Raw genomic sequence first — 25,012 nt, 5'->3', positions numbered from 1 at the left:
CTCAGGGGATAAGTGCAAAGCACATTTAATTTATTTTTCTGATATATATTATATTTTGGATGAATATTATTATTTTGAAAATATTAACAACTATACTACATTTTTCATAATGCTCGGGTATTAAACATAATACCTGAGCATTAATACACTACCCCACCCAAACCCCTGTTTCCCATTAACCACATCCCAGAGAATAGGTGTCAATCCCTTTTAATTAATTTTTTGGATATATATTTTATTTTTAACTACAAACTTGGAAACTAAATATTAAGTCATTCTCAAAAATGTAAATTAATACCTAAGCATTATTACACTCCCCCACACAAAACCCGTTTCCCATACATCCCGTCCCAGATGATAGGTGCCAAAGCCTTTTTTTTTTTTTTTTTTAAATTAATATGTTCTACCAGTAAAACTAAATATTAATTAATACTCATTTAATTTATTTTCTGAAATATATTATATTTTAGATACATATTATTATTTTAAAAATAATAACAACTAAACTAAAAATGTTATAATACTCAAGTATTAAAAATAATATCTGAGCATTAATGCACTACCCCAACTAAAACCCCTTTCCCATTCACCCCATCCCTGGTTTAGAGTTTGCCCCTTGTAGAGGTCTCTATAGAAATCTCGAAAGAAAGACAAAATATGGTTGTCGTCGACTATTTCAGAGCCATCTGAGGTCCAAAGTGAGTTTACTGCTGCCTCCTGTCTTGGTATGCGTAATCTATTAGCTAAGAGTCTACTGCACTTGTCTCCTGCCATGCAAAATGAATGCCGGAGGCCAAATGCTGAGTATTCAACTTTGTAAGTCGAGGTGCGCCAACTGAGAGCGGGCAGCATCCAATAGGTGCCAGACCTTTGGCGCTGCTGTGTGTTGATGGACGTATTCTAGTTCTTTTACTTGTTGTTAGAGGTGAGCTCACTTTTCTTTGTAGAGCTTATTACGTGCCGCAGATTCAGCTATTACTTCCTCCCTGATTACAGCTTTTAGAGCCTCCCATAGTGTGGTGATGGAGGTATCCGATGTGCCAATAATTTCTAAAAAGTGAGTTATAGCTTTATGTATCTGAGTCACTAACTCGGGCCTATGTAGAAGGGCTTCCCGCATCCTCAGCATTTGAGTAGGACGGGTTGCTTGGGGGAGCGCAATGGTAATGGTCACTGTGGAATGGTCCGAGACGGTAGGTGGTTCTATCTCCAATGCAGTTGACAGATTGTGTAAGTCATTAGTCCCTAAAAAATAGTCCAGTTGGGTGTATGTTTTATGAGAGTGGGAATAAAAAGTGTAGTCCTGTGTGTGAAGATGGTATTCCTGTCGCAGCTCCCATAGATCCATCTATTGAAGCCACTGTGTACCTCTCTTTATTAGGGCCCCAGTATTATCGTACCGCTGCGCCGATCTATCGAGCTTGTTGTTAAATACTAGATTCAGATCACCTCCCAAGAGTATCAACCTGTCAGACATGGACAACCCATCTGTGATTGCCCTACTTAGGAAGCCTTCCTGACCTTCATTTAAGGCATATATGGAGGCTAAAGTAATGGTGTAATCCCTGATAGTGACTGTATATGCAAAGAGTCTGCCCTTTATTTCAGCAAATTTGGCCACCAACCTTACCACGGAAGGACCAGGATACCAATATGACACCTGGTAGACTTTATCCCCATCGCGGTGGCCATGCCTCCAGCAGACCGTGGTATGAATCAGATTGACCCGTTATGTTTTTTTGGCTAGACAACTGCCAATCATGCGAACGTTTGGAAAAGCTGAGTTTTAGTCTGACTTCCCTTAGGCCCCTATTTTGGGTGTTGAGTATTTCAGTCCAGACTGATTTGGAGTATTCTATTCCTAATTTCATCGGCCATAAATCCTGTCAGCAAATCAGAAGAGGATGTGAATGAATTTATTCTAATAACATTGAATAGAGGCCAGACACTACACCCGTATAGGAATTCAACCACCTTAAATAGTCATGGAACCCTGATTGAGGAAGGGGATTTGGAACTTGCCCTAGAGATATGGTAAAGTGTTGTTTCAACTGGGAGTATCTCCATCATTGTTTAGGGTTCAGGTGGATTCATTCTGTGAGGCCTCAAACAATGTCATCTCGTTAGCCTCGAGCAATTGATCCATCGAATACATAGTGCAGTCAGACCAAGTCGCCCAGGAGATCATATGTCCATCTATTTGTAGAGCTCTAATGTTCCAGATTGAGGTATGGCCATCTACATATGCACATACAAGCAGCAGTTTGTGTGGCTCTGTTCATATGTGTGCTGTTTTGATTTGGAATGGATTCAAGGGCCTCTTCCTAGGCTCTTAAGATCAAAAAAGTAAGGATGCCCCGGACTCCTAACTGTACTGGGCCCAGGGAACTCAAGATCTAACGTAGCAGGGAGACGAGATGCGGGAACCCATATTCTCCCCCAGTTTCCTCTTTTAGTAAATTGTTGGGCGACAGGCACTCTGCATTAAGTAAAGTATGGGCAGTTTTGAGCCCAGAGTGCAGGGAAGCAGGGAGGGGGTTGTTGGTTGGGATTGCCATTGTTTGGTTATTGTTATTGGTTTCGCATCAACAGTACAGTTCGGTTCCATAGTAGAGGAAATTGCAACCTATCTTGGTGTCAATGTGTGCGCAGTGGGGCAAAAATGTTAGCCTATTGAGTTGGAATGTTAATGGACTTGGGGATAAGATTAAACTTAGTGTTGTCCTGCAGCATATCAGAAGACTTGCACCAGACATTGTCATGCTCCAAGAAACAAACTTGGTTGGTAACTTATGTAAGGCAGTGCATAGGTGGGGCTACACGATGATCACACACGCTGGTTTCATATCTAACTCACGGGGACTGAGTATCATGATGAAAAAATCATTTCCCCTAACAATTAACTCCATTAACTTCACATTTATTTCAATATACGTACCGCCAGGTCTACAGTCCACCACCTTTAAAGACCTCAGCGCTATTTTATTGGCACTACCAGATGGATTGCTGGTATTTAGGGGGGACTTCAACTCTGTAATTTCAGGCGCACTAAATCGCCCCCCCCCCCCCCCCACCCCGGGTGCTGGGTCAGTCGTCTCACTGGTTGTCTGAATTTCTGGAGGCCATGGGACTTGTTGATGGGTGGAGAACTTACAATCCAGATAAAATTTAACACACATTCCATTCCGAGGTACACAATAGTCTCTCCCATCTTGATTACATTATAGTCCCTGCATCACAGGTCACGTACATCCATGAAATCAAACATTTAGCCAGGGGCATTTCTGACCATTCCCTGGTATGGTTGCACATAGTCCTCGATCGAACACAGGTGGGGAGAGTTGCCCCCATCAACCCGTGGTATCTACGGGATCCTAAAATCCGCAAAGACCTAATCAAATCCACAGACGACTATTTCCGAGAAAATGAGGCAACGGTGGACTCCCCAAATGCTATGGGAGGCCTTTACAACTGTACTTCGGGGTCAAGCCTTATCATTAATATCTGGGACGAAAAAGGATAGACACAAACAAATTTCTGATGCAGAGGCGGAGATATACTGACTGGAGCAGGAACTAGAATCAAACATCATGCCCGAGACACTCCACATGCTGCGCCTCAAACAAGATGAGTATAGGTCACTAGTGACTGACAAAGCCAAAGCACTGGGAAGGGCCATGATGGGCAGGATCTATGACCTGGGCGACAAGGCAGGGAAGCTGATAGCCTGTCTCGATTAAAAGGAGTGGGCTAGCAGACTGGTTCCCGAGCTTATAGACGCAGAGCTGACTCCCATAATGGACCCGCAGGCCATTGTCGACAGATTCGCTGACCACTTCTGCGATGTTTATACTTCCGTATCGACATACTCTGAAGACTACTCTGCGGAGCTCCTGAGAGACATCACTCTTCCCACACTTTCGGTAGATGCCCACACTTACCTTGACAGCAAACTGACCACAGATGAAATAGCACTAGCAATACGTTCACTACACTCCGGTAAAGCTCTGGGTCCCAATGGTATCCCTATTGAACTTTACAAACTTCAGACAGACAAGTTGGCTCCATACCTGAAGGCCATGTACGAGCAGAGCTGAGAACAAGGACTGTTTCCCATAGATCAGAGGGTTGCCACTATTGTCACCATCCATAAAGAAGGGAAACCCAAAACCGACTGCGCATCATACCGCCCTATCTCGCTTCTCAACGCAGAACCCAAAATACTGGCCAAATTGCTAGCTAATCAGTTAGTCAAAATCATAGGGGGCCTAGTACACCCTGATCAATCCGGCTTTATGCCACACAGGAATACTGCAATGAATCTGCGCAGGGTCCATGGTGTCCTGGGTAGGGCGTCCACAATACAGGAACAGGCTATAATTGTCTCCCTGGATGCCACCATGTCATTCGATACGGTTGAGTGGTCCTATCTCTTCGCTGTGCTCACTAAGATGGGATTTGGACCTGGTTTTGTCCAGTGGGTGTGTCTCTTATACGGCTCAAGTAGTAGTCAACAACAAAAAATCAGTCACCTTTAGGCTTAGTCGGGGGATCCGACAGGGGTGCCCTCTCTCTCCCCTATTATTTGCATTGGCCCTAGAGCCCCTTGCGGCATGGATCCAGAGAGACCCAGACATAGGTGGACTGCGCTGGTCCCCAGACTGGAAAGATCGTATTTCCCTCTACGCAGATGATATCCTGTTGTACCTTGCCTCCCCCTAGAAATCCTTGATTGCGGTTCTTGATATCCTGGCCGTATTTGGCAGATATTCCGGTTTCAGTGTCAATTGGCAGAAATCCCTCCTCCATGCCCTCTGGGGAGGCCCACCCCTGCCACTACACAATTGCCTGATACAAACTCCCACAGAAGGTTTTAAATACCTGGGAATTTACGTCTCCCTTGATCAGACGCACTGCTATTCCCGTAACCTCATCCCCCCACTGCAAAGACTCAAATGAGACATAGCCAGCTGGAAATCACTTCTGCTCTCGATGTTAGGCAAGGCAGCTCTTTTTAAAATTATGTCACTACCCCGGTTTTTATACGCTTTGCAGAATTCAGGTGACCCTGTCCCTAACTCATATTTCAAAGAAATTGAAGGACTCCAGCGTGATCTACTGTGGGAAGGAAAATCATGCATCACATTGCATAAATTCACGCTCAATTGCTATGATGGGGGCATCAGCCTACCAGACATCAAGAAATATTACTGGGTTGCGCACCTTGCGGCTATTAACCACGGCATATATGGCCGACCTGATGACCCGGGCTTTATTATGGACACGTGGCTCCTCCCTGGGGGCGTCTACAACCGAGTGCTCTACTTAAAGCCAGGTAGATACCCACTCACGGGCCCCACAAAACATTTGGTAGACGTCTGGCATTCAGCCAACAAATCGCTTGGATGGGGACAGAAACCTACACTAGCAACTCCCCTGTGGGACTCCCAGGTGCTGGGTGACCTGTGGAAAATGAAAGGCTTTGACAAATGGGAACTTATAGGCATTGCACGTATAAAGGACCTCTGGGACAAAGGTGAAGTGAAATAGTTTGCCGCGCTTCAACACCAACATGAGTTGGCGGACTTGGAACGGTTTCAGTACCTGCATGCCCGCCATGCTCTCCGGTCACTTCTCCTGGCGGGGTCCTCCCCCCCAGATGCTTCCCCATTAGAGGACAAGATACTTGACGGTCACTCACCCGAGAAAACCATATCCTTAATATACAAAAAACTTATAATACAATATGGAAGACCCCCTCCAAACACTAAGGGAAAAATGGGTGAGGGACGGCATTGAAATAGATGACGAGGAGTGGCAGGAAGCAGTGTCCTCCCCTAGGACAGTCGCAATCCCAGCTCGTCTCTGACTGGTACAACTCCAAATCCTCCATAGAATCTATGTCGCGGGGCCTCAACGACTACACATGGGGGTGGCCAGGGGGGGGGACTGTAGAAGGGGATGCACTCAGTTAGGCACTTTTATCCATATCATCTAGGACTGCGAACATATCCAACACTACTGGCAAAAGGTACATGAAGTATTCAGTGTAGTACGAACAGCCATTCTCCGTCCAGAGACTCACAGGTGCCTCCTAAACATCTTGGAGCCCACGGCCCTCAACACTTACCAAACACAATTGGTCATGCTTGGGCTCATGGTAGCCAAAAGGAATATCGCACAGCTCTGGGGAGCCACACATGCACCCACGATTGTGGACTGGAGAAAAGACCTCAATTGGTGTATGTATAGGGAAAAGACAGTCTACATAGCTCGAGGTTTCCCCCGCAAATGGTCCAAGATTTGGGGCCCCTGGAACTCATATTGTGGGAATATTTGTATCCCTCCCCATAGTGTCGACTGCGATGAAGTCCCTACTCCTTAACCCCAAAGGAACATTCTGTTGTATTTGTGATCATAGTCTGTCTCCACTGTACTCTAACATATCAAATTTATTGTGCTGTATGTTTATATCGATGCATGTTAATAAAAAGAATTATAAAAATGTTTTAAAAAGTAAGGATGAGCTGAACGGTCCATCAGACGTTTCTACTCAATAAGACCCTACTCTGGTCTTTCCAAGCCATCGAAATTGAAGTATGCCAAGTGAGCCAGTCTATGGACTTTATAGTAAAGAGACATGTCAGGCAACCAAAGGTGTCCTGAGGATGTATCTGCATGTAGCTTAGATATCTTGAGGTGGGGTCTTTGGCCATCCCAAACATTATTTTAGAGCATTTTGCTCAAAGTAAAAATCATCAAAGGAATTATCCAAAATTAGTAATCAAACTAGGGGCCATCACCATTTTGTATATATATGCCCCCATAAAGACAGTCCCAATTTGCACCATCGTGCAAAATCTATTGCTGTTTTGCTATTTACAGTTTCATGCTTTTCTTGGCCTCAGCTGCCAGGCCTTTACCATTTAGAATCCCCGGATATTTAATGGTAGTATTGGACCAACGTCCTTGGGAACCTGGAATAAAATCACAAAGCATGAACTGATTTAGAGATAGAGCCTCACTTTTATCCCAGTTTATTTTATATCCTCAGAACCTTGCAAACACATTGATCAAAGATAGAAGGGCAGGGAAGATGGCATTCATCTTTGTCAGGAGCATTAGTATGCAATGAGCATACAAGAGTAATTATATTTCTCCCGTCATTGTTTGGATTCCAGTTATTTGAGGAGATGCCCTTTTTTGAGAGCTAGAAGGTCCAATGCGAGGAGGAAAAGAAGGGGGGATAATGAATATCCCTGTCGAGTCACTCTGAGGATGTCACACCAGTCAGATGTGAAGCAGCTGCAGCGGATGGTGGCAGTGTGGAGAATGGTACAAAAGTCTGATTAATTGCACATAGCTATGATACAAACTGTGATTCGAGGAAAGATGCAGTAGTTTCAAAAATTAAACTTTTGCTTGTATCTCCTTGGTGTTAAGAAGTAGCTATTCCACTGCTTCTAACATGTGGGGAATTGATGTGTAGAGAGAGTTCACATCTATAGTTCAAGTCTGCATTCTGTGGTAATGTTAACACTTGTAATTTATTGAAAAAGTCCCTAATATAAGTTAAAAAAAATACTCACCAATATATTGGCTAATTGGTTCATGAATTGAACCGCATCCTGAAACAATCAGCTGAAACAGAGGGTCTTGTAAACTCTGGTGGATTTTTGGAAACAAACATAAACGTGGTCTGCGTGGAAAAAAGGATATAAAAAATGTCTTCTTTTTCGCGTTGAACCACTCCATTACCTCAGCTGAATCCAAAATAATTTACAAATTCATTTGAAACTCTGTGGTGGGCTCTTGATTTAAATTTAAAAATGTAGATTGGTCACTTACATGTTCATCAACTTTTTGTACATAGTATGCTGTATCCATTGTGAATGGTTATATCACTTCTGTTTGCTAATGCATTAATGGTGTCTCTATCCTTTGTTGTAAGGTACTTTAAATCAGCATCGATAAGTGTATAAATGTTATCCAAAGTTTTGTGAGATGACGGTGGGAATTGTGTAGTTTTTGATTTCAAATTCTTTGCACTCACTGATGGGTTTCTATGCTCCAGACTCAGGGTACATATTCAAGAATATCTTCCAGTGTGGTAATCCCATGATTTTAAAGATGGGTTTTTCCCTTTTGAGTCGATATTGTGCTTCCTCAGACATTTTGTGTTATAGAATTTAAAGACATGTTTCTGACAAATCCCCATGATGAAGGTCATTTTGTCTCTAATTCATTGAGTGTTGTACAACTATACAAGAAGATTTTGAGAGGACATTATACAGTTGTGATAACAAAACATGTGCTTAAGCTGATGGCTTCAAAAGGTTTGTGAATGGAACATGAAGTATGAATAAATGAATTACTTAACAACTGACACTAAATCAGTGATATATAATTTAAAAGAAAGGCTTAGCCTATCACACTCAGTATTGCCTGGGACTATGACTGTTTCTCTTTTATAGCTTTCTGGATAGTTTGCAGAAAAAGCACATAGTAAGTGCTACAAACTTGGACAGGGTCAACCCTGGAAACATTTACGCTGTTGGTGCACAAGAGTTTCCTCCACCCACAGGCTGGCCCTGGGCATACATGTGACAAACACAGTACTCTCCTTAGAACCCCACTGGACCTGTGAAGAATCAAAACAACTGCCCTGCTATCTATAGAACCTGAAGGAAGACTCAACCTGCTTACCTTGAATGTAGGACCACAGAGGTGACTGCAAGGGTCATTTGGCTGACCACCTGTTTAAGCTACAGAACACAGCAAGCGTTCAGAGGCCTTTGCTGAAACTGCCCACTAACCAGTCCCAACCGGACTTGCCCAAAACCCTGCTGCTGGCCTCTGCTGGAGTTAGTGCTATGCCCAAAGTCCTGGAACCTTGGCTGTTGTGTTCTGTCCTAAAATTCCCTGAAACATGAATCTGAGAATCTTTTTGCCAAATCTTTGCTCTGATAAATGACAAGGGACTGTGATCAACATAGGTGCATCGCCACTGGGCCAAAGATTCAGGTTGCTTCCACTATATTTGTCTCTGCAGCAGCTAAAATATAATCCAGTGAGACTTTACGGATAGGTGCTTGGCCTCGTGGAGCCCTCTTTGGCTGAAGCCTGCGGACTTGCCCTGCTGGAAGAATCTAGTTTTCAAAATAGTGACTTTGTCTGAAAGTAGAAATCTCCACCAAGCAGAGGTACCATGGGTACCCCCCAAGAGCAGCCCCTCACCCCCACACCTCCCGGGGACCTGCAACGGGCCCACAAGTAAACACCGCACGCCTTTCCAATGCCAGAGTCTCTACCATGGAAAGACATTCCACTGCCATCATCATAATATGGATGGCACCCCCACCATATTATGGGCCTTTTCCGCCCGTCAGGCAATTGTGATGACTGTCTACCAGCGGCAAAGCGGCAGACATCTTTCCATCTGCCGCGGTACCCCCCACCATGCTAATGTGGTGGGGGTAAATGGCCTTCAGGCAGGGTGTTTTGGAGGGCGGATCGCCACCACCGGTCAGGCGGTGGCGATCTGCCCACCATGCTAATAGGACCCTTAAACTTTACAAATCCAAAGCTCCAGGTTTAATTTTTAGAATTTTGTCATTTTGGTGTCATTTTTATTTTATTTACTAAAATTCACTCTATTTTTCTAAATCAGTTTGAGATTTTCTTATGTTCTGTTTTTCCTTTATTGCTCTTTGAGTACTCCATAAATGCTTTATTCACTGCCTTTAAGTTAATTTTGACTGCTTTTGCATCAAGCTACCAGAGGGTTAAGCACCAGTTGTGTAGTTCTCCCTGACAAGGATAGAGATTATTATTTGAGGTGGGTTCTAACCCAACTCAATTAATACTCCAATTTCTTATAATGGTGTTTAGCGGTCAGATTCCGTATCTGTGGTTTTAAAGTGATTTGTGTAAAACCAAAAATCCCTTCATAATCGGACATCAAAATGTATGATTTTTAATTTCTTCTATTTTCATTTGGCCATTTTTTCAGATTTTTTTTAAAAACCATTCCTTTCATAACTTTTTTGCACCTGTGATATTTTATAAGCATGGAGATGGATCTAAGCAACACTGAGAGCTACAAGGTGGCAAAATTGAAGAAGCTCTGGCAGGAGATGGGGCTAGAATTGAGGAAAGAGTACACCCAACGAAACCTTTCAAGTAGCCCTCCAAACATGGCAGGAATGCTTGTTAGAACTAGGGTTTCTGGTTGTCAGAGGTATGCACCCTGTTGAGGCAGGATCCAACACTCTAGTCAGGGTGAGCTAGATGCACACTAAAACGTACCCTGTGCTAACCCTCTGGTAGCTTGTCACAGAGCAGGCAGGCTTATCTAAATAGGCAAAGTATTGTGCAACACAAATGCCCACACACACAGTAACACAATGAAAACACCATAAAAAGACTCCACACAGGTTTAGAGAAATAGAGAATAGTTATCTGAGTAAAACAAGACCAAAATGGCAAAAATGGAATAAGTAGAACTAGAGTTATGAATTTTTAAAGAATAAACCAAAAATAGTGCTTAAAAGTCAAACCCTAAAAGGTTATTTGAGGTCACACTAGACTGAGGTAGGTCCAAAGTTCAGGCTGACTGTGATAAAAGGCAGGCTGGTTACAGGGCTCAAACAGGTCCCACTGATAAAGTATCTTGAATGGAGCAAAGCATCGTCATCAAGAGTCAGATGCATTGGTTCAGATTCACGTAGGTTCAATGCGTCGAAGTCAAGCCTTGCAGTTGGGACCTCGGATTAGCACTGCATAAGAGCTGAACCCTGCCGTTCGGACTTTGGATCTGCCCTATTTCATCTTTGAGCCACACAAGGATGTCTTAAGATCAGTACTGCATCTGCATCAAAGGGCACTGCGTCAGTTAAGATCAGCGCAGTGTTGATGATGCGTAGTTTTTATAACAAACCAGCTGCAAAGCCTACTTCGGGAGACCCAAGAATGGAGGGGTCACCTCAGGCACAGGTAAGACTCACAGGTGGCAGAGCCAAGCAGCACCAGCAGAGTTGCAAGAAGTATTTTATGGCCCTGAGACTTCAGAAAACAGAAGGCAAGCCAGCAAGGCCTTGGAATCACTCTGGGTTAAAGTGAAATGGGTCCATTTCTTGTCTTCAGAAGTGCAGAGATCAGCAGGGAGCAGGGCAGTTCAGCAAAGCAATAAAGCAGTTCCTTGGAATAGTCAGTTAAGCAGAGTGGCAATCCTTGTGGCAAATCAGTCCTTACTCCTAGCAGAGTTCTTCACAGGTCCAATAGTGTTCGTGGCTTGGTAGGGTCAGAGCCCAGTACTTTTACCCAAATGTGCCTGTGAAGTGGGGGTGACTTCAAAACAGCTCCTTGAAGTTCACATGTTTCCTTTCATCCTGTCCTATCTGCCAGGCTATCTGTGGGGGGTAATCAGCCCTTTGAGTAGGGCACAGGACACTGCCTGTTTAGATTTGTGTAAACTCGCACTCCACCTTCATGCCCAGGAAAACAGATGAATGTAGATGAGTCCTGGTATCACACCCACCCTTCCTGTGTTTGTGGGTGTTTAGAGGGAATGCACAAAGTATAGCAGTAGCCTAGCCCAGATGTGTTTTGGAGACAGGATGTAAAGCACATAGAGCAGTAAGAACAGAGAAATGTCCACTTTCTAAAGTGCAATTTCTAAAATAGTAATGTTAACTCCACATTTATCATTAAAGTAAACACTGCATGCCTTTCCAATGGCAGAGTCTCTGCCATGGAAAGACATTCCACTGCCATCATCATAATATGGATGGCACCCCCACCAGCTAGCCAAGCTGAAACTGGCATTGGAAGAAAAGAAAGCACAGGAGAGGAGAGCAGAGGCTGATAGAGTCTTAAAGGAAAAGCAGTTAGTTCCACGACAGAAGAAAATTCTGCTGACCAATGAAATCGGCCAGAAAGAATTGGACCTGAAAGCCAGGAGAATTGCAGAGTCCTGTGAAGATGGTTGCAGCGACACAGATGTGCCATAGGGAAAGTAAAAGGCTCCACGTTGCCAAAGACCTGGTGTCTAGCTCTGTGGTTGGGAATTATATTGACAAGTGGTTGGGGTCTATGAGGTGGTCGTAGAAAGGGAGAGTCCCTAAGGAGAATTGAAGGGCGAGTCTCTGGAAGCAAATGCCCACTTTGGGGAGGGATACCCTACTGGCCCTGGGGAAGGTTTGCAAGATGAAGTATACTTACATGAAGGAAGCCCTTGTTGTTAAATAGGATGTGACTCCAGAGAATTACCACTTAAAGTTTAGAGACAGTCAGAAAATGTCTCACAAGGCTTGGGTGTATTTCATGGATTAGTCTAGCAAGGCTCTAAAAGGATGGGTGAATGGCAGCAAAGTGAGTGCCTATGATGGGTTGTTCAATCTACTTTTGGGAGAGAACATGTTCAGAAATTGCTTTGCAGAGCTGTGCCAACACTTGATTGATTAGTACTCAGTGAGCTTGTGAAATAAGCTGACCCCTGGATTAGTACCATAGTGTCAAAGAAGGTACATAGGGGGGACCACCAGAAGGGGGAATGAGAGCTCACCAGAAGAAGGAGGGGCAAGATAATGAAAATCCAAAAGAGTTCTCTAAAGTCCCTCTCAAGAGTTGTCTGGGTAAGGGATCCCAGTACAGTCCTGAGCAAAATAAGGGTAGTTCTAATGGGTTGAAGTCCCAGGCTACTTCCGGTCCGAGTGCCATGAGTGTTACTAGTATGGACACTTTAACTGGAATGCCATCTGCCCCTGCATGAAGCAAATCCCCCACTGGTGGCTCTACCTCGGGAATGGCCAGTGTAGTGCTGGGGGAGGAGGTTGGCTCAGTTAATGTTTGGGGAAGTGCAGAGGTTATTCTGTTTTTCAGGGTGAAATGGAGATAGTGCCAACGGCTCCCATGCTTGACAATAACAAAAACTATAGGCAGTGGGTCACCATTCAGGGACAGAGAATTTGGGGCCTGAGAGACATAGGAGAGAATATGACTTCTGTTAGATGTCATCTACTGTCCTTGGAGCAGGTAGTCCCTGATGTAGTAGTCCACCAGGCTGCAGCAGTAGAAAACTAGGTGAGACACTATCTAGTGGCTCTAGTTTACTTTCAGTGGTGGTTCTCAGGTTTGTTAAATGTAGCTGGGGGTCCAACCATGCCTGCTGAATGTCAGTTGGTAAATTATCTTGAACACACTATCTGTGAAGAGGTGGGATTCAAGTCTCACTTTGAGGTGAAGGGCCCGATTCACAGAACTAACTTAAAACAAAATCCTAAACTTACCACCATTTTGGTATCCACAGAAGGCACTTACTCATTTTGGTATTCACAGAAGGCACTTACTCATTTCGGTATTCAGAGAAGTTAGGAGTCCTAACTTTAGGACTCCTAAATGCCTTCTGTGAATACCAAAAGTCTTAAAGTTAGAATTTTTCTCAGTTTAGGAGTCGTAAAGTTAGGGCTCCTAACTTTAGGCTCCTAAATGCCTTCTGTGAATACCGAAAGTCTTAAAGTCAGGATTTTTCTCAGTTTAGGAGTAGTAACTTTAGGACTCCCATCCTGAGGGTGATTCCCCAGAACGTACAGGGGAAGTCATTGTTGTCCTGGGGGACCTATCTGAGTTAGGCAGGTGGCAAACTGAAGGCAGGCCATCCCAAGCAGCGTACAGTGGTAATGTCCTGCACTTGAGGGCCTACAGTGAAGGCTGAGGCCCAGACAGTTGGCAATACCTCTGATAATCACTTCATTTATTGTGAGACTGGTCTTCTGTATAGTGAGCCCAAGGTCCCTGAGCCTAATACAACACATGTGTTGGTGGTCCCCCAGTGCTACTGGGCATGACTACTGGAGTTGGCTCATGACATCTCACCGACAGGACATCTGGGGCCGGTTAAAATCTATTGGCCCCGGATGAGAATGCATTGTGATGCCTTCTGCAAATCTTGCATAACCTGCCAGGCCAGTGGGAAGTCAGGAGCAAAGCACAAGCCCCTGATTCCATTCCCAATAGTGGGAACACCTTTGTGAGAGTGTGCCTTGATATTGTTGGGCCTCTGGACTCCAAGACTACTTATCCTGGTCTTGGTTATCATTGCACACGGTACCCTGAGGCAATGACCCTGAGATTGGTGACTGCACCAGTGGTGGCAAAGGCAGTGACAGGGATATTTAACCATGTGGGCTTCTCCAAGGGGGTTGTGTCTGATAAGGGCACCTATTTCATGTATCTCTGCATGAGTAGTGTAGGCTAACCTAAAAGTTCTGAAATCCATACCACCGTAGTCCAATGGGCTTGTTGAAAGGTACAACAAGACCCTGAAAGTCATGATTATGGACCCACCAGACCCATTAGGCATTAGTGGAATGTACTCTTGCCATGCCTACTATTTGTTTACATGAAGGTGCCTAATAAGGAAGTATGGTTCAGTCACTTTGAACTTCTGTTTGGCCACTCTGAATGTGGACCTCTCAGTCTTGTAATAGAGGGGTGGGAGCAACTTCTAAAGATACCCCTTCAAGCTGTAGTGAGCTGCATGTTCTCCCTTTGGTCTCAAATGAAGCACTTTTTGAAAGAGGCCCCTGAGAACTAGGAGGCCATCTAGCAAGTCAGAAAACACTGGTACGACCAAAAATGGATTCTGGTACAGTATCAGCCTGCCCAGAAATGTGTGTGTGATGGAGCCTGTAGATCCCTCTGCCTTGAAAGACCAGTTAATCAGGCCCTATGAGGTGAAGAAATGGAAAAGAGATGCCATCTACCTGGTGGACCTCAAGACATCCAGGAAACCCTGAAGGCTCCTGCATGTCAACCACCTCAATCCCTCCTTGATAGGTCTGAAGTGACTATGCTTTGGGTGGCAAATAACAGTGAGGAGGAGGAGAACAAACCCCTCCCAGACCTCCTGTCTCTTGAGTAGCAAGATGGGTCAATAAAAAAGGAGTTGTCCTCTTCCCTATCCTCACCCCACAGCAATAGAGGGAGTGTAGCCACTTGGGGAAGTTTGCCTCACGTTTCTCACTTACCCCAGGGCTCACTGACTGGTGACATAGACATGGGGAACAGCAAACCTCTCAAGAATAAAATCTACATGCTGTATGATGAAGTGAGAGCCAGCATAAAGGATGAGGTATTCAAAATGTTGGATTTGGGGTAATTGAGTCCTCCTGCAGTCCCTGGTCCAGTCCACTGTTACTTGTACCTAAGCTTGCTCCGCTGGACATCACCCCAGAACTCAGGTTCTGTGTGAATTACAGGATCCTCAATGTAGTCACCAAAATTGATGTTCACTGTTGGAATATGGTTTATTAGTACGGGTAAGTAGGTACCTACCACTAGTAATAAGGCCACAATCACTCTAAGGTAAGGTCCACTCAAGGTCTCAATAAATGATTCCCCTGATCAACCCTTGATAGCTGGCGGCTGAGAGCCTGAAGGCTTAAGTTAGGAGGCAAGTGTGTAGAGTATTTAAAAACACCAATACATTAAATAAGTAAGACACAACAGAAAATAAAAATTCAACACCAATGTATAAAAATAGGAAATATTTGTATGATTAAATTGACACCAAATAACAAAAATCCAATGTAAGAAACCAAAAATATGAATTTTTAAAAAGAAAAAGTAAATCTACCGCTAAAAAACAAATAGCGCTCAAAGGGTTAAAAAAAAGGGTCCACCGGACTGAGACAAAGATAAGAGTTCAGGCCACCCATGATGTAACACTTTTACACTCACTTACAAAGGTGTTCATTTGTGCAGGAAAGTGGTCCACAGCACCAGACAAGGGCTCAGAAGCTCTATTTTGTCTCTTGCAGTCTGGGACTACAACTCCCACAATGCACCTGGCCTAACCAAGTAAAATCCAGATGAAGCTTGTCAGGTGGAGTTGTCCTTTTGTTGATGTTACAGGTAGCCCTTCCAGCACTTTTCTACATGTTCCTGATCAGGGAGTCCACACCTTATCCTTTAAGGAAGGCAAAGTCATGTTGTTGCAAAGATTTGTGAGTGCTGCAGGAGCAGTCCTTATGAGTGCATTCCTTTTTTGTGCAATCCAAGGTTCCAGCAAGGCAGTGCTTCTTCTCTAGATTTTTTTTGGGTATTTGATGATCCACAACACCAGTTTAAGAATCCAGAATCTCTGGGTTGCTCCTTGGAAAGTTGAGATTAGAAGACCCACAGTGCACCTGGTCAAATCCTTAAAAGTCCACTGAACGCTGTTCGGTTGGGCTTTTCTTGGTGGAGATGATGCAGGTGGAGCCTTTTTTTACATGTTGCTTTCAGGGAGTTCACTCCACAAACTTGTAGAGTCAGGAAAAGTCCTTCTTTTGCTGAAGCCCAAAGTGTGCAGCAGGTGATGTCATTTAGAGTACAACAAACAAATGATGGACGGAATGCTGACAATGCAGACATTTTCCCCCAGTCAAGAGATCTGGGTTAAATCCATCGTTCTTTTGCCCACTACACCACCCCAGTTCAGACATGGCCATATGCAAATCAGTCTTGACCCTCTGCCTCATGGGAACAGTCCAGCCCGAACTGCCAAACCATGTCTTCCCTGGACCGGAATCAAGCATCCTAGGACCGGTTTCTGGCTATCAGCCGTCATCAGCCAGGATTGCTTGACTCCAGTAGCGTAGTGAGCACGGGACCCATGTCTGGGCATACCCATCCCACTTAGGGCGAAAAGCGTTACAACAAACAAATGATGGACGGAATGCTGACAATGCAGACATTCTCCCCCAGTCAAGAGATCTGGGTTAAATCCATCGTTCTTTTGCCCACTACACCACCCCAGTTCAGACATGGCCATATGCAAATCAGTCTTGACCCTCTGCCTCATGGGAACAGTCCAGCCCGAACTGCCAAACCATGTCTTCCCTGGACCGGAATCAAGCATCCTAGGACCGGTTTCTGGCTATCAGCCGTCATCAGCCAGGATAGCTTGACTCCAGTGGTGTAGTGAGCACGGGACCCACGTCTGGGCATACCCATCCCACTTAGGGCGAAAAGCGTTACAACAAACAAATGATGGACGGAATGCTGACAATGCAGACATTCTCCCCCAGTCAAGAGATCTGGGTTAAATCCATCGTTCTTTTACCCACTACACTACCACAGTTCAGACATGGCCATATGCAAATCAGTCTTGACCCTCTGCCTCATGGGAACAGTCCAGCCCGAACTGCCAAACCATGTCTTCCCTGGACCGGAATCAAGCATCCTAGGACCAGTATCTGGCTATCAGCCGTCATCAGCCAGGATAGCTTGACTCCAGTGGCGTAGTGAGCACGGGACCCACGTCTGGGCATACCCATCCCACTTAGGGCGAAAAGCGTTACAACAAACAAATGATGGACGGAATGCTGACAATGCAGACATTCTCCCCCAGTCAAGAGATCTGGGTTAAATCCATCGTTCTTTTGCCCACTACACCACCCCAGTTCAGACATGGCCATATGCAAATCAGTCTTGACCCTCTGCCTCATGGGAACAGTCCAGCCCGAACTGCCAAACCATGTCTTCCCTGGACCGGAATCAAGCATCCTAGGACCGGTTTCTGGCTATCAGCCGTCATCAGCCAGGATAGCTTGACTCCAGTGGCGTAGTGAGCACGGGACCCACGTCTGGGCATACCCATCCCACTTAGGGCGAAAAGCGTTACAACAAACAGATGATGGACGGAATGCTGACAATGCAGACATTCTCCCCCAGTCAAGAGATCTGGGTTACATCCATCGTTCTTTTGCCCACTACACCACCCCAGTTCAGACATGGCCATATGCAAATCAGTCTTGACCCTCTGCCTCATGGGAACAGTCCAGCCCGAACTGCCAAACCATGTCTTCCCTGGACCGGAATCAAGCATCCTAGGACCGGTTTCTGGCTATCAGCCGTCATCAGCCAGGATAGCTTGACTCCAGTGGCGTAGTGAGCACGGGACCCACGTCTGGGCATACCCATCCCACTTAGGGAGTCAAGCTATCCTGGCTGATGACGGCTGATAGCCAGAAACCGGTCCTAGGATGCTTGATTCCGGTCCAGGAAAGACATGGCTTGGCAGTTCGGGCTGGACTGTTCCCATGAGGCACAGGGTCAAGACTGATTTGCATATGGCCATGTCTAAACTGGGGTGGCGTAGTGGGCAAAAGAACGATGGATTTAACCCAGATCTCTTGACTGGGGGAGAATGTCTGCATTGTCAGCATTCCGTCCATCATTTGTTTGTTGTAACGCTTTTCGCCCTAAGTGGGATGGGTATTCCCAGACGTGGGACCCGTGCTCACTACGCCACTGGAGTCAAGCTATCCTGGCTGAGGACGGCTGATAGCCAGAAACCGGTCCTAGGATGCTTGATTCCGGTCCAGGAAAGACATGGCTTGGCAGTTCGGGCTGGACTGTTCCCATGAGGCACAGGGTCAAGACTGATTTGCATATGGCCATGTCTAAACTGGGGTGGCGTAGTGGGCAAAAGAACGATGGATTTAACCCAGATCTCTTGACTGGGGGAGAATGTCTGCATTGTCAGCATTCCGTCCATCATTTGTTTGTTGTAACGCTTTTCACCCTAAGTGGGATGGGTATTCCCAGACGTGGGACCCGTGCTCACTACGCCACTGGAGTCAAGCTATCCTGGCTGATGACGGCTGATAGCCAGAAACCGGTCCAAGGATGCTTGATTCCGGTCCAGGAAAGACATGGCTTGGCAGTTCGGGCTGGACTGTTCCAATGAGACACAGGGTCAAGACTGATTTGCATATGGCCATGTCTAAACTGGGGTGGCGTAGTGGGCAAAAGAACGATGGATTTAACCCAGATCTCTTGACTGGGGGAGAATGTCTGCATTGTCAGCATTCCGTCCATCATTTGTTTGTTGTAACGCTTTTCGCCCTAAGTGGGATGTGTATTCCCAGAAGTGGGACCCGTGCTCACTACGCCACTGGAGTCAAGCTATCCTGGCTGATAGCCAGAAACCGGTCCTAGCATGCTTGATTCCGGTCCAGGAAAGACATGGCTTGGCAGTTCGGGCTGGACTGTTACCATGAGGCACAGGGTCAAGACTGATTTGCATATGGCCATGTCTAAACTGGGGTGGCGTAGTGGGCAAAAGAACGATGGATTTAACCCAGATCTCTTGACTGGGGGAGAATGTCTGCATTGTCAGCATTCCGTCCATCATTTGTTTGTTGTAACGCTTTTCGCCCTAAGTGGGATGGGTATTCCCAGACGTGGGACCCGTGCTCACTACGCCACTGGAGTCAAGCTATCCTGGCTGATGACGGCTGATAGCCAGAAACCGGTCCTAGGATGCTTGATTCCGGTCCAGGAAAGACATGGCTTGGCAGTTCGGGCTGGACTGTTCCCATGAGGCACAGGGTCAAGACTGATTTGCATATGGCCATGTCTAAACTGGGGTGGCGTAGTGGGCAAAAGAACGATGGATTTAATCCAGATCTCTTGACTGGGGGAGAATGTCTGCATTGTCAGCATTCCGTCCATCATTTGTTTGTTGTAACGTCATTTAGAGTACAGCACTCTTGGTGCAGGCCAGAGGTTCCAGCAGGGCAGTCCTTCTTCTTTTTTGTTTCATCAGGCAGGCATCTGAGCTGCTGGGCAGCTCTCCCATATGTATCCTGTGTTCCTGGGAGACAAACAGAGCGCACCCCTGAATAATTGGTACAGGGTGCAAGCCAGATAAATGACAGCTTCCTCCAAAGTGTGACATCTTTTTGTCCCAGAAATCACTATTTTTAAAAAAAATCCAAAATGTAGAAACTCTTTCCTGGAAGTTAAGATCTGGCTAAGCAAACCCACTGGCATGGCTAAGTTTCCCTAACACTCCCCTTCCAGCCCCTCTGCTATTCCAATTATTGGGGCTCCTGTCTGGCTCGGGGTGCATTCCCACCTTGAAGAGTAGTTTGGCTACTGCATCCCCATCTTGGCTTTTGCTTTGCAGCTGCAGGTCTCTTACCACCAGATGTCCTTTGTCTCAGTGCTGGCTACCACACCTCATCAGAACAGTTTGGATCAGCCTGTCAAAGGCTGATCAATCAGGAGAGGCTGCTGGCTGTTGGAAAGCTGGATTTTGGTTTATCAGAAAAGCAAGTTCTATAATATTTTTGTTCGTAATAGTTATGATAAATCTAAAATTGCCAAATTGCTGGATTTATCACAACTATTCTTTTAAGTCTTTACAATATAATTTTAGCCCACTCCTGTCAATAGTAATACCTTGTGACAATATTTGCATGTGTTACAATGAGAAAAATTAAATCGGTAGGTTTTCCCTCGCCAGGGCATTTAAAACATCTTCTAAAATGCTCCTGCTAGTTTTGTACTGTACCCGATTGTGGGGACACCTGGGTAGACCTCTGTGGTGACTTAGATGCAAAAATAAGGTAGTACCCTTAATTCCAAAGTTGAATTTGCATATAATTTTAATTTATAAGCAGCCTGCAATGCAAGGCTGACTCTAAAAATGACAGCAAGCTACATGTCAGTATACACATAAGTGTATTAAATCTACTGGGCCTCTAATTGCCCTATCAAATACTAGGTAGGTTCTCAGTACCAATTGTAATTATACCTAATTGCCATGAACTTTTAATCAGAGCACAGGCCCTGGGTCTGGTTAGCAATGCCCAGGGCACAATCAGAGTCAGGAAATCAGCATCTAGTAGTCACAATGGGGGCAGAAGTGGTGGGGCACTGCAAAACGCCTTGGTTTCACACACTCACCCTATCTCCAGAGCCAATGAGCTGGCTGATTGGTAGGGAGCTGACAAATTCCACAGTACCTCACATTTCACATCAGGGTGTTGGCAGATAGCCCTGATTGAGGGGGGCAAGGAGAGGTCAGAATTCTCTACCCCAGGGGCCCACTGTCAGTTCAAACATATGCCCTTTGGACTGAAGAATTCCTCTTCCACCTTCCAGATGTCAACTAGGTTGTGGCTGGGATAGAAAGCTTCAGTGCCCCCTAATGGAATGGTTTTAGCAGGGTTGACCACCTGCACTACCTCTGGGAAGTACTTCAGGCCCAACAAGAGGAAGGACTGACTATCAAAGTTAGTAAGTGCCAGCTAGGGCAGGGATGATCAGTTGTTCAGTTGGGCCACCAAGTCTGTGGAGGCAAGGTTTAGCCTATCCAGCCCAAGATACAGACCAGTATGGCTTGGGAGCCTCCCAAGACCCGAAGTGAAGTGAGAGCCTGGGTACAGCAAGAGATTTGTTATGGGATAAGGCACAATTGTTGTCCCCTTTAATTTAGATGAGTTCCAAGAAGCAGCCCAATACAGTGAACTGGATGAAGGTGTGCCGTAAGGCATTTGTACCCTGAAGGGGGCCATGTACATAGCAGCAGTTCTTAACGCACTTGACTTCTACAAAGAAAGCCTTGCTAAGTCAGATGCTTTAAAACATGACTGGGAACTGTTGGACCAATCTGTGGCCTTCAGAAGCAGTATGATCTTGCCCAGGGGACAGAGATGGAGTCCAATTAAGAAGAAGGTATTTGCAGTGGTCTGCAATGGAAGAAGTTCATATCATGCCTCTTTGGGACTCATGTATGGTCTCAGATGGACCACAGAACTCTCAGACAATATAAACCTTTTTGCCAGGCCTTAAGCTTTCTTTTTAATAATTATAAGTCACCTCAAAGGTAAGTCCTAAATGTCCTATGGCAGGGTGCATGGTATTTAAAAACTAGGACATGTATATTTAATGTTTTTCATGTCCTGGCAGTGTAAAACTACCAAAGTCATTTTTCACTGTACCAATGCTGGCTCTCCCATAGGAAAAGTTTGGGTTACATTATAACAACTTAGAATTCTTACATTCAGTTTGGAAGCACATAGAACAAGTATTCAAGGATTAGTTTCAATAGTCATTTAAAATTCAACTTAATGGAAAAGTCAGATGTTATATGACTATTTTGAAAATTACACTTTTTAAAAGTTGTCATTTTCCTGCCTAAGCCAAATGTTCATTTCAGGCAGTGTCATCAGACTGTTAAATGGCTCCCCTGTGATGAGATGAGTATTTTTCCTAGACAGTGGATAAAATACTCAGGTGTGGAGAAGTGCTTTCCTCCTCGAGCAGGATAGCCAGGGGGTTGTGCCCAGTTCCTTCCTGAGCTTCACAGGTTGCCTACTCTGTCACTGGAAGTTGTAGCTCACACCAAGGCATGCCCCCCTTTGTCTTCATAGTCAGCTTTGTTCCAAACCCAGTGGGTGCGGGGGAGATGCCCCAAAACTGGTTTGGTGTGACTCAAAGGGAGGCTTTGCCCATTTCCACAGCCACACTTCTGGTTGGGCACAGGGAGCTCTGAGCATGGATGAAAGGTTTCTGTCATGTTGGATTTAGGTGGAGAGAGGCATGGAATAGTTTACAGTAAAACACACAGAAAGTGCTGCAAAAGTGGGTAGTGTCACACCTGGAACCTTTTACACCATTAGTTAAGGAGTGGCCTAAAGTTTCCCTCACCTATATGATCACCATATAAATGCATGCGTATAGACATAATGCTTTTTGCTCATAGTCACAATGTTTTTAAACTGCAGCTCAGCCAGAGCACAGTATTGCTCATGGCAGCCATATATTTTTGTCTTCGGTGTGGGAGATGTAAATGTAAATTGGAGTCCACATATGACATTTAAAGTCTGTGACATGTTTGTATTTTCTGCACCATCTAAATTTGCATAATAGGCAAGTTAAATTGAGCCAATGGTTGAAAGCTATGTATCATATTAGGACCAGAGCACGTGCTGTGGCAATGAATTGCTGTGTCACAGTGCACAGAGTCATAATACCTACATAGATAGGGTCCAGAAAAAGACTCCAAGGGCCTCATTTGCAAGCCAATTGCGCTGCTGAGTCAAGTTTTTAGATGCGCCGACGGTGCAGTGTGGTTGCCCATATTTACAAGACCATGTAAAGTCACCTTGCATGACTTTTCATGGCCTTATAAATATGGGTCACTTTCAAACATTACTCAGTGTGAAAGGGGCATTCCATGGGTGTTGGTGTGGGTGTTCCCCTGCAACATCAACGGAACCTGACACATTTTCAAATGTACTAGTATCGTGAACCTTGGAATGCTTCAGTATCCTACGCCTCCCCATAGGACACGTAGGAATGGCGCAAAGAGGAGAAATACTTTTATTTCTCCTTGTTTTAAAGCTCTTTCTATGTGTGCTGCAGTACACATAGAAGGGGCACTTCCCCTTTAATGACTGTTTATGTGCAGGAAGGTGTGCCTTCCTGCACATAAACAAACATTCCTGCAACGCAGGCACCCTTGCACCATGGCGCAAGGGTGTCTGCGTTTGCGCCCGGCTTCTGTTTGCGTTGTATCTTGTGGATAGGATTAATTCCTGCCCTTTTATTTTGATGCATGGCAGTGCAGCAGTAAGGCTTGCTGCATTGCCGTGAGTCAAAATATAGTTAACAAAACCCCAAATCTGGGGTGACAATGCATAAAGGCCAGTTAGCAACACTGTAGCTCTGCAACCTTATAAGAATCGTATCTTCAGGACTGGTTTCCAGATCCCACAGGAGGCTTCCTGCAACTTTTGTTTCAGTTCCCCTGCAAAATGTCAATTTCTACATGATTCTATTGATTTCTAAACAGCAGCCATGCAATAGAAGCAGGACTTCAAGCCTCCTCATCCACAGGATATAAGTTATATGGTGGTAAACTGGCATTTCTGGCAAGGCCTTCACCCCTCCTTAGTCATTTTTCATCAGTTCAACACAGGTGTCACTAGCTCTAAAAAGAACACTAAAGAAGCAGAAAGTCTAGTCACAAGCTTGCCACAATTCTGACCAATATAGAATAAAAAAATCCCTTTCCAGGGATTTTTTTTGATTCTATAATGTCAGAGTGGGAGGGGCATGGGATCCGGAAATTGGGTGATTTATTAGGCCCAAATGGAATTCGCCCTTTTTCCGAAATATAAGGCGATTATGGTATTGATAAGAAAAACGTCTTCAAGAATCTTCAAACACGTAGTTTTTTAGGTGGGAAAAAGGGTGGGTTGAATGGCTTCAAGGAAAATACTTTTTTTGATGTTGTCAGAGAAGGGGAAGTGTGTACTATTCAGCGTATATACGCGGAACTTTCTCTACTAAAGCAAGACGACTTGGACAAGCAAGGGAAGAAATGGGCAGACAAACTCGGCATTGACCAAGAAAGCTTTAGTGACTCTTTAGAGCTGGGCCAGTCTATCCTTTGCTCTGCGGGGCTTCAAGCTCAGCATTTTAAAACATTTTTTTCCTTGTATTATACCACAGCAAAGATTGGAGTTAATCCATATGTTCTCATCTTGCTCTAGGCTGCAAACCCTGATCCAGTCAATTGAAAAGTTCTTTGATCAATCTTTAAATCTTAAAATCTCCCTTAATCCTGCTATAATTCTTTTGGGGATAAACAGCAAGGAAGGACAAGATACATTCTACCACTTTCTCTTTTTAACCATGGCGGTACTGCGTGTCTGTATTGCTTCAGCCTGGCTGGATCACGCCGCCCCAACATTCCAACAATGGCTTGCTAGGCTACTAGCCACTTATAATCTTGAGAAAGGGATCTATGAGAGAAAGGGTAAAAAAGGGAGAATGTTAGGTAGATGTATCTGGGGGCCCGTATATAGATGGAAGGAAGATGTGATTGCTTATTGCCCCTAAGTAGGGTAAATAGGCTGGGGGTCTTTTTTTTTCTTCTTTTTTTCGTTGTTGTCTCTTTTTCTTGTGTTTCATTTTCATTTTTGCTTTCATCTGATTGAACTTGTTTGCATAAGTAGTGATGGTAACTGTATTTAGTTTAATAATGTTTATTCCTATTTGTTAAAAATAAAATGTATCAGATTGTGAAGCAATCCTCAGATCATATCTGAATTACAGATACTCTACTGTGATATAAAATAAAAATAAAATTATAAATAAAATAAAAAAATAAAAATTCTGACCAATGCTTCTGCACACAGATAGGAATTTTTCAGTGCAGAAGTCT

This window comes from Triturus cristatus, chromosome 5_1 (genome assembly GCF_964204655.1).
Source record: "Triturus cristatus chromosome 5_1, aTriCri1.1, whole genome shotgun sequence".
Lineage (NCBI taxonomy): Eukaryota > Metazoa > Chordata > Amphibia > Caudata > Salamandridae > Triturus > Triturus cristatus.
Note: the sequence above shows the minus strand (reverse complement) of the source record.